The sequence below is a fragment of the Lipotes vexillifer genome, unplaced genomic scaffold (assembly GCF_000442215.2).
Source record: "Lipotes vexillifer unplaced genomic scaffold, Lipotes_vexillifer_v1.1 scaffold5, whole genome shotgun sequence".
In the NCBI taxonomy this organism is placed as follows: domain Eukaryota; kingdom Metazoa; phylum Chordata; class Mammalia; order Artiodactyla; family Lipotidae; genus Lipotes; species Lipotes vexillifer.
In genome coordinates, this window is record NW_006788592.1 from 1,989,903 (window position 1) to 2,000,753 (window position 10,851).

Sequence of the window (10,851 nt, forward strand, 5' to 3'; positions counted from 1 at the left end):
GTAGGGAAACAGCGACCAATTTCAGAGATAGAACACTAGAAAATAAGGTTCCAAGATACAAATAGGGGAGTTAATGGAGCAGCAGAAATTTCCAATACCTTGTGAACACAGTAACCATCTCCCCAGAACAGTGGCAGCCACGTGTTTTGTGGGAGGCCAGGCACAGCTAGACTCAGACAGAGCTGTTTATCAGAGAGGGAGATGCAGGAAAAACACCTGGAATCTCCCAAACAAAAAGATTCTGCTCTCTGTGTGGTCCATGGGGCTCAGGAGTGATGTTATTAAAGACATCGTAAGAATGAACAGGAAAATCTAGAAATTAGAAAAGGCAATGGGGTGTTTCAGGACAATTCTTCTCGGGGTGAATAAAAGTGTATTTTATAATGGCAACCAGATAATTCTCCACAGGATCTAAAAATCTCACAGTAAAATTGAACGAAGAAAGTATCTCTGGACCTCATGAATCCCCTGAAACAAACAGTATAAGAAAGATTAAGTGGTCAGAGTAAAACATTAAGGAACCTCAAGACTGATGGTCTGCTGTAAAAAAGACCGTTTTGCACCCCCTGCCCAAGTAAACTGATATTGGAGTCATCTTTTGAGCATTATGCATTTTATTTCCTTATTGAATAAACTGCCTAGTTATAGAAAATACAAGTCAGAAAGTTTGGGAATCAAGACTTGGATTGCATAATATCCTTTCAAGGATATTATATATGTGATTGAATTTCCACTACCGAAATTAAATGAGCTGTGTTATCTGTTTTACCTCAAACTCTGAACCCTTCGTAGAGAAACTCAGAGGCTCGTCACTGACCCAGTGACATCACTCAGAATTAGGATGCTTCCAGAAGAGATGGCTTTATTGGGAACCCTCTTAGGCCACAGGATCAAGGATTACCCCCAGAAAGGCCCAGATCCCCCCTGGATCCTCCCAAGGTTTCAAAGCCTTCTTTTTCCTCCTGTCTCTTCAACTTTGAAAAATGATCAACAGAATGGAATCTACTAGGTAAAGCTGTTGACTAAAATTCTGTCCTCTTTATCTTGTGACAACTACAGAAAAGCAAAAGATTCTGTAAGAAAAAACAACCATCTACTTCCAACAACCTGAACTTTTCCAAAATTTACATCAGGGAGACTTAGTACTGAAATTTTAACTCTGAAAAGAGACTATTTCTAAACCGTTTACATTATCAGTTTCTGACATAGAAATCTTAGGTAATCTAGATAAGCATACTTCGTGTCCAAATCCTCCTTGAAATCACAGCAGCCACAAGGAAAACAGCAGTCATGCCAGAAAGCAATCAGAAGGGTTTAGACACCCACTTCAATGAAAGCCCAAATAAAAGCCTAAATATTCAGTGCCAAGTTCAAAGGAAAAATAGAAAACTCAGAAATACTGGTGTTGCATAGAGTGTGGCCACAGGCAGCAAACTGAAATCTTCACTTGTTTGAGTGAAAGTGACCTTTTTTAAAAGCATCAAGTGAAATCTACCTAAATTTTCAAGGCCTGTGCAATAACACAAAAAGTAAAAGCTTGCTAAACCACAATTTCACATTTTTAACAAAGTCAGTGATAGATGTATCCATACTTACTAACTTAGATTCCATGGCCATTGAGATTTTTCTGAAGAAGATAGGAACACAACTTATCTTGAAAAGTGCTTTTGTGAATATCTAATGTTTTTGGTTCTCATTCGTCACTATGTATCAGAATCAGCTTAGAGGATGAAAAGAAATGGTAACCTGGCCCAGCTCAGGAAGGCTCTGGTTCAACTGCACTGGGAGGGGATGCTCACTGGTATGATTTCTTGTGCTTCCAAGGTAATTTAGTTGCACAGTGAGGGCTGATAACCACTGATCCAGTTGAACCAGGATCACCCATTTCATAAGTAAGAGAAGGACTAGAGAAGTTACATGATCCATGCAAAATCACTGCTAGTAGAAAGAACGCTGGACTTGTGGTCAGGAAATATGGGTTTGAGTCATGGCTTTCTTGCCAAATAATAATGTGAAACTGTGCAAATCACATTAACTTTTAGTTTCAGGATATCCATGAGGAAAATGAAAATAAAATGCCTGCTTGACTTACTTCACAGGGCTGTTCAGAGGATCAATATAAAACCATGTGACATATACTATGTAAACTTGCTTTGTAAAATGCAAAGTACTACACACATATTAGGAATGGTTGTTTGTAGCAGAGGCAAGACTAGAACAGTAGTCTCTGCTGTCTCCTAGTTCTTTTACTTTTGAAACCATTCTCTCTTTATATCAATGGTTATATTATATCAATAGTTATCAGGCATTATATAACTCAGCACACAGTATTAACTAGCTTATCCTCATACAGTGGTAACTAATTTTCAGAATCATGAACGAGTCGTTCTGAAACTTCACTACTCAAAGTATGGTTGGTCCAAGAAACAGCATCATCTGCATCACCAGGCAAGTTTCTAGAAATGCGAATCTCATGCCTCACCTCAGACCTACTGAACACGAATCTTCAGTTTAACAAGATCCCCAGGTGATTGGATAGACATTAAAATTTGAAATGTACTGTTCTGCAAGATCTCAAAACGTCTTTGGCATGATAAAACTAGGTTCAGGGCTATTTGAGTAATTCTCTTGCCATTTTAATGCTTCATAAACTAAAAATGCACATGATCTATATGTCTATATAGAAATGTGATTCTATTTGAAACTACTAGATTAAATAAATATCCCGTTTGGGCTGAATAACACCATTCATTGCCTTAATTTAATCAAACTCTCCTTAGATTTCTCCTCATAATAATCAATACTTAGCAGCAATTTAGATTCATGTGAGCTAATCACTATTAGGTCTTGTGGAAGCTTAGGGATTCAACATTCTCATTTTAAATGAGATTTTTTGAACAGAAGTGATTAGACGCTATATAATCAAACTCCCCCATTGACTATTACATGCCTTTTCTCCCATTCTCCAAAGCCACAAGCTCATTTTACCCAGCCCAGGTTGAAATTAATTTTTGATTCTTAGGGGTGACCAAAGCATGCAGCTTAATATTTGGATTTCATTTTCTTAGGGAAGACATATCCTTGGTGATTTTAATTTAATCAGAATATTGCAATTTAGGGGAAGTTAAAAGATGAGAATATGGTCTCATTTTTCAGACATTTTTAAAAAGAAAAGGAAAGTAGTAAATAATTTCATCTTTTTTTCTTAAAGATGGTATGCTCCAATTAATTACCATGTCTTAAGTTATTCCCTAGACTCTGCACAAATTAGGAGTGTCTGAATAGAGAGCAAATAAGGGGGAATCTTAACAAATGGCAGCAACATCAATTGCCCAGCCATCACACAGACCCTGCATACTGAGTGGAAATTTTCCTGCAACCCCAGATTTCCCTCCACATCTAATTGAGTGTAAATCGCTGCCTATTTATAGTCAATCTATGCATAAATGTCAGCCCCAAAGTGTCATGGACTGGAGGTATATTGCAAGAGGTTTATAATGAATTTGTTTCCACAGGAGGTGATGATTTTTGAAAAGTGTAGCCACAAAACGAGAGCAGGGCAACAAGATGTGGCAGGAAGGTTGTTTCCCTAGAACATCTTTTAAACCTTTTGTGAAATGAGGCAGCAGTAAGGAAATTCAAAGGGATCCACAGGGCTTGGGCAGGGGAAGGGGGCTAGCCCCCCCACCCCCCGCAGCTTCGTGTCAGTTTCACTTTGGAAAGTATAAGAACAGAGAGAGAAACTAAGGTTCAGACATAAGGTAAAAGGTTGCTGAGGAGGACGAATTTGCTCAAATAGATCCCATCCCCTACCTCCACGCCAAAGAAAACTACTGATTGTCAGCTATTAAACATTGGTGACTAGTCAATTTTTCTGTCATAGTTCTCCAGAATGTAACATATAATGAATGAATTAAATCGTGCAAAATGTACAACCTCAGTGCTCCAGGTAACATAATCAGCTATATAGAAAGCCAGGCCTGTTTTACATTAATTCATATGTCTATATCATGTCATATGTCCTTTGCAATTTAACACTACATAAGCTTAATCATTTTTTTCCATTATTCAGCAGGAATATTTCATGATAAGGCAACAAGGAATGCTCATTGGTATACCCACCAATACTGATTGTCACCTTGGTTATGTTTTCAATGTCTCTCTCACTAGAAGCATTTCTGCCTGTCCCTCCTTAGGAGCACTCCAGTCATAAGGACTCATTTCTCTGAGGAATTTATAGGCACCTGTACTAATACATTCTTTACAGCTATGTTCCTCTTCAGTTTATAGACTAACAGATGATCTATCAAGCGTAGTACCTGGGGATGATAGAATGGACATTTACAATGAGCAATGAAGAGTAACACTAAAATGCTCAGAAGCCTCCCTGAAGATGGAGAAGTTTCTAGAATTTTCCTCTTTACAGTAAATGGTCTAGATTTTGGAGCACCTGAACAGTTCTAGGTCCAGTTCACTTTAACTAGCTAGGTTTCATGGGTCACAAAACACTGAAATATTCTAGCTTCTGGCAGAGAATAACAGAAAAAGAATGAGACAAGCAGGTTGCCAACCCCGTTCTTCCCCTTATTTACAAAACATCTTCAAATCTTTCAATATTCTCACCTGTAAAATGTCCACCTCAGTGCGTTATTCCAATGATAAAATGGGACACAGTAAGAAAGTTTCAATAAGGTTCCCTTATTTTCTTATTTTTAAAATAGTTCACAGTGTTTTCAAGAAGATCAAGGGAGACAAACTGTGTGGAAATAAACAGAACAATATAAAGATAGGCTAGAAATTGTAGTAAAGGACAAATGTAAATACCCATATGCTAATTGTGATTGATAACTGAGACTCCATGGAAGTTGATTTTGAATATATTAAGTGTCATTGAAAAATGGAGTGTTGCACAAACTCAAGCGATGTGTCTAAATTTGTTTTAGAACTTCTTTTCTGTCAATTCTTATTATCTGGTATTTCACACATTTTGGAACTGTACGAACTGTCGCTCTTGGAGAATAAAATTAAATTTTAATCTGGAATTTTTTTAATCAAATGGCTCATCTATCCCACCTCTAGCCAACATCTTCTGAAACACACAGATGTAACAATACCTCAGCCTCCTTGCAGCCTTGTATACTCATGTACACAGCAAACACCAGCACAAAATAGCATGCATATCTTCTGATACTCTGATAGTCTGTCTGTATGTATCAATAGAGCTATATCAATGACCAAAATAATTACTGAAATACTGCTGTACATTTGGTAAAGAGCTAGCTACTGCCCTGAGCCTTTAAGAGTCCTTCTACCCCTACAACCCTGCCCCTGACATCCCCTACAGATCCCCACAATCCAGCAGCCAAGCACATTTGTGCTTCTAAGGTCCAACTGGTCCTAGTGCTGGAGTCTGTTCTCTTTGATCAGTACCTGTGTTGTACCTCTTACTAAATAGTCGTATCCCTTACATATCTGTGTCTAAGTTCTTGTCCTTATTTCTCCCCAGTATGTCATAGAAAACCACCACCAGCTTATGTCCACAACTGCTTTGACTTCTGCTGGTCTCACACCCTCTGCCATTCCACTGACCCTTGGCAATCATGGTACTGAGACCCTGAGGATAAATCTCCTCTTTTCAGTCCTCAGTTTTATCTCTTCTGAGTCCCTCTGGGTCCTCCTCTCCTCACGCAGAAGTTTTGGACCTTTAGCCCATTTTAGTGCCATGTTATTGACCTATACTTGGAAGTCTTCCAGACTTTCTTCAAGTCTGACTACTCTGACTGCAGTCCACTGTAAGTATCACCATGTCCATTTCTACGAAGAAGGTTGGGGATGAGAGGTTATTCTTTCTTAGTGGCAGGAGTCTTATCTGGCATTACATCCTCTAAGAAATGCTAGCTGCTTCTTAAAGGGAGGACAAGAGAGAATTTGCCCTATGACTCTACCTAATTTCTGTAACTCTTGAAAACTACCCTCTTTTGCTTTCCATTTATTCTACTGGTTTCTATATAATTGTAACCCCAAATTGCTTGTAATTATTATAGAATTATTCACCATTGAAAGATTGAATATAAAATTATTCAATTCATGCAAACTAAGTATTCCTATTATAAATAAACCATTTACACATTCTTCCAGGGTATGAGAAAAGTCTACAGAACCTTGACGTCTAGTCTAGGTGTGTCTCTAAATTGGTTCAATAAGCATCACGTAGGAAGGATCATCTCTCTCCACCCCCCAGCGATTAGACAGCCACTGCAGATCGATTTCCGTATTGGGCCTCTAGCTAGAGCAATGTCCAGAAGCTTCAGCCAGAGACTTCAAGCATTAGATAAGCAGAGAGACTTCATGTATCCTGCAGCAGGAGTAAGTGACATTGAACTAGGGAAGAACTAGACTCATAAGCCCTTTTGTGAGGAACTGCCTTCCTGTGATTGGTTCTGTCTTCACCTTTGTTATGATCTTACAAGCAAAGTAACTTATCTTAATTTGTTGATTCTAAATATGGTTGGTGAACATGTTAGCACCATGACTGCTACCCATCTGGCATTGGTTTTCTGGATGTACAGATTAGGCACTCTTCATGTGTTGATGCTGATAAAAATACTTTGGCCAGAACTGAGACAGAAATTCAATTAAGCACTTAATCCTCCTGGCTCTGCCCACTTGGCTAACTCTCCTGCCTGGCCTACCTCTATCTCTCCTATTAGTACGTCATTAAGGGATGTCAAAGGAAATCATACCTATTGATTTGGGTGGTAGTCTAAACATGTTGCATTTTGAGCTATAACAGCTCCTTCCTGGTTTTGCAGCTTATGTGGTGAAACAAAATGCTTTTCTGTGCATTTAGGTAGACAAAGGATAAAATAGATACCCAGTAGAAAAATGTTTGAATTTGCCTTCTTTCCATCTCCAAACTTTACCTGAAAATGATTGGTAAACTTATTTTTAAATGTGGCCCCCTGGGCCCTGCCCCTAAGGGTTCTGACTTTCTTAGGAATCAGAGCCCGGGAATCCAAAGTTTTAACAAATATCCAGTATAATATTGATGTAAAATGTGCATTGAGGTTCAGCCCTCAAGGGAATTCCAGGCCAGTTTGGAACAGACGCTGCTGACTTCTTCACTGTTCAGCAGATGCAGTCAAATGCCTTAAATCTGCATCAGTTATTTGATCAAAAAGAGATACCAATGAAATACAACAGAAAATCAGAAATAAACCAAAGTGCATATGGCAATTTGATATTATAAAGGTGGCATCTCAAATTAAAGGGGGAAAGAGAAATTTTTAAGAAATTGTATTAAGACGATTAGTCATTTGAGAAAGATAAATCTAGATTTGTCCCTGATATTTTATACCACAAACAAGGTAAAGAAAGAAATCTAACTATAAAAATAAAACTATACTGTAATAGAAGAAATATCTGTGTATTCCTTTACAATCTCTAAGTAAGGAGATCTTAACTGAGATTTGATCTAGAAATAATTATAAAAAAGAATAATATACTCAATGACATATTTTTTAACTTATAGAATATTATAGAAAATTTATATATTATATAAAAAAGGGGAGGAGCTGACATCCTTATACATAAAGAGCTCCTAAAAACAAAAGAGAAGAAAAAAAAAAGTTTAAATAAATACAATATATAGACACCTCACAGAAAAAAGAAATACAATATAGCCTTTACACATTATAAAATGCTTAGGGAGTGAGCCACGTTGCTATCTTGGGGTGTGTTCCAGGCAGAGGGAATAGCAAGTATTGATACAAAGGGCCTGAAGCAGGAGCATGTTTAGTGTTACCAAGGAAATATGTGTTGGTTTCACACACTGAAGCACGAGAAGCAAGGGGGAGGGTAGTTAGAGACAAGAGCATGGAATGTTCAATGCCTTGTAGGCTCAGGTTAGAATTTGGGTCTCATTCTGAACAAGGTGGAAAGCCACCTTGTTTTTAATTAGGGGAGAAACCTACTGTGCCTTGCATTGTAAAAGGATCATTCTGGCTGTAAAGCAGGGACTAGACCGACATTGGATTGGCCCATACTTCCCTTCTCATACTATGATCACTATGCTTAAGGCAAAACACAGGACTGTTACCCGCCTTTTGCCCCACACTTCGCAGGACACACACACACACACACCTACTCAAAAAACAGACATATCTTAAGTGCCAGAAAGAATTGGGCTAATATCTGACTCTGGCATGTATTAGCTGTGTAGCCATGAGCAAAATACTTACTCTCCCAAACCTCAACATCCTCATCTGTTGCCTGGGTTAGTAATGAATACTTCTTAAGATTGCTGACAGAACTAAATGAGACAGTATGCATAGGCACCTAACTTTAGATGCCCACCAATTGTTTCTTCCCTTTTCTTCTCTTTCTTTTCAGGCCAGTCTCTAAGGCGTAACTGTCTTTACATGGAGTTGTTTTAGGTAAGGTGACAGAGTCAGGGATGGGGAACCTGGTGAGAAATTGTTCTCTGCCAAGAGATGGGAGGCCTCGTGCTCAGAATCTTTATTGTTCTAGACAATGTTCACAGTCCAGCTTTGAGCTAAACAGGATCTTCCATACTTGGTTAGGAAGACTGACTTTTTTTGAGTTCCTCAAAATTAGAATTGTTTTCCTCTCTAGTCCCATCAGGAATTTGAAAATAGAGTTCCCTATGCCTTAGAGTGAACAAGATGGCCTCAAGTTTCTCCTCGGCTTGACTAAACTTTAGATGCTTTTCTTCCTGACATAGGTCCCTGACCTCCCCTTGCTTAGAGCATTTATTTCAGAAAAACTTCCAATTGTAAATCTTTCTCTGCCCCTTGGAGATATAAATTTTCTCCCAGCCTCTTTCCAGTTTTACAACCCAGAAATGTCTTGAGTCTCAAGAACCTGGGAGCCACCCCTTTGAAACGTAATCATCAAGAAAGATAGTGCTCTGGTTTTCCAGTCTCTGGGGGAGGGTAGGAGCCTAACTTTGACAAGCACCGAGTAGCAAACTCAGAGGCCTCATTACGTTGACCAACCTCCCCACTAAAAAGCTTCTTTACCTTCCAAGAGCTCACCCCAGTGCCTACAACCTCTCTTGCCTTTTGTTTCCGTAGAGTTGATTTCAATCTTTTTCTACTATTGCAATAATCGTAAATGTCTTTTTTTTTGCCTGAACTGAACACTTACTGAGGCCCAGGACTGAGACTTAAAATCCACGATTCCAAGGAAAAAAGTGTTCTGTTTCACTGCTACTTTCAATACTACTATAGCCAGACTGGACAATTGTTCATATGATGAAGACCTACTTAAACAATTCCCCCTAGGAGTAGAAATGAGTTCAGGAAGACATCACAACTTGCTAATAGATCTTCCTTTCCAAGGACATTATTAATTAGCATTTTCAGGTATTCAACTGTGTCATGTGGAGAGAATGAATCGCCAGCCTTCCGTATATGACCACGTTTCCCCCCATCTCCATGGAGGTCCAGCAAAATCAACTTCTTACACTTTCCATCTTTCTCTGAGCATCTGTCTGGTCACTTCAACAGGTAACCAGGTGCCCCTGAGGGACCTGGTTGTGGGGCTCTTGTTCGATGTATTTCTTTGATCCTAGAGCTGAGGAAAAAGATCCCATATGCCAGAAACATTTATAGACAGAAGGCTGTCCCTAGTTTTCATTTGCATCTCTTTGTTCTCATCATCAAAGACACTTGTGTAACCATCACCAAAAGGAGATCCTTCTACTTGCTCATTATATGCTTCTTCCTGGGGTAGCTGCAGAGCTGACACTTCCCTTGCTAAATAGCAAAAATTCTGATTAAGGCACTGCCCTGGGTGAGTTGGTCATCCAGCCTCAGGTGAAACGTGAGTCTCCACTTCTTAGAGCTTTCTTTATGTGCCATGCATAAAGGAGCTTCGAAAAGGAAACAAGCTTTGTGCAGACTCTAGCAAGGAAGGCATATGGAATAACGATCTGTGCTTAATCAAGACTGATGGGAGCTGTGATCACTCCCACCTTCCCAAAAGAAAAAATCACTTTAGCTATGTTTGTTTGGAGTGAAGACTGAAAAAAAAAAAGAAAAAAAAGTCTATTTATTAAGTCAGTTGATTGATAACCTGAAATCTAGCAGTATACCATTTTGAATTGGTAGAATTAGAAATCTGTGACAACTTCAGAGGGCAGAATAAAGGCCAGAAATCTGGGGATCAACTTGAACAGAATTTTAACAGTTAAAATGCACAGAACAAGCCCTTTGGAGAGGTGGTGAAGTTGTTACAAAGAGATTTCAGGCGTGAATCATATTTCTACCATTTCTGAAATAACTGGATTCTTTACGTTAAATTTCCAACAAAAATAAATTAAAGACATAAAAGAGCTGCAACAGGATTCTGCATAGATTCAACTGGACTTTTTTTTCCTTTTTTTTAAAATTTATTTATTTTTTATTTATTTACTTTCGGCTGTGTTGGGTCTTTGTTGCTGCGTGCCGACTTTCTCTAGTTGCGGCGAGCAGGGGCTTCTCATTGCGGTGGCTTCTCTTGTTGCGGAGCATGGGCTATAGGCGTGCAGGCTTCAGTACCTGTGGTGCGTGGGCTCAGTAGCTATGGCACATGGGCTTAGTTGCTCCACAGCACGTGGGACTTTCCCGGACCAGGGCTTGAACCTGTGTCCCCTGCATTGTCAGGCAGATTCTTAACCACTGCGCCACCAGGGAAGCCCCTTGGACTGGACATTTGCAAGGCTTCTTTTTAGTAAATTTGAAAGTATGTATGAAGCAATGAAATTATTAGAGATTGCCCATTTTTTTCTTCATGTAAGTTAGACCCAGTTACACGTCTGCTAGTGAATTATTAGGTTTGTTTCCCTAC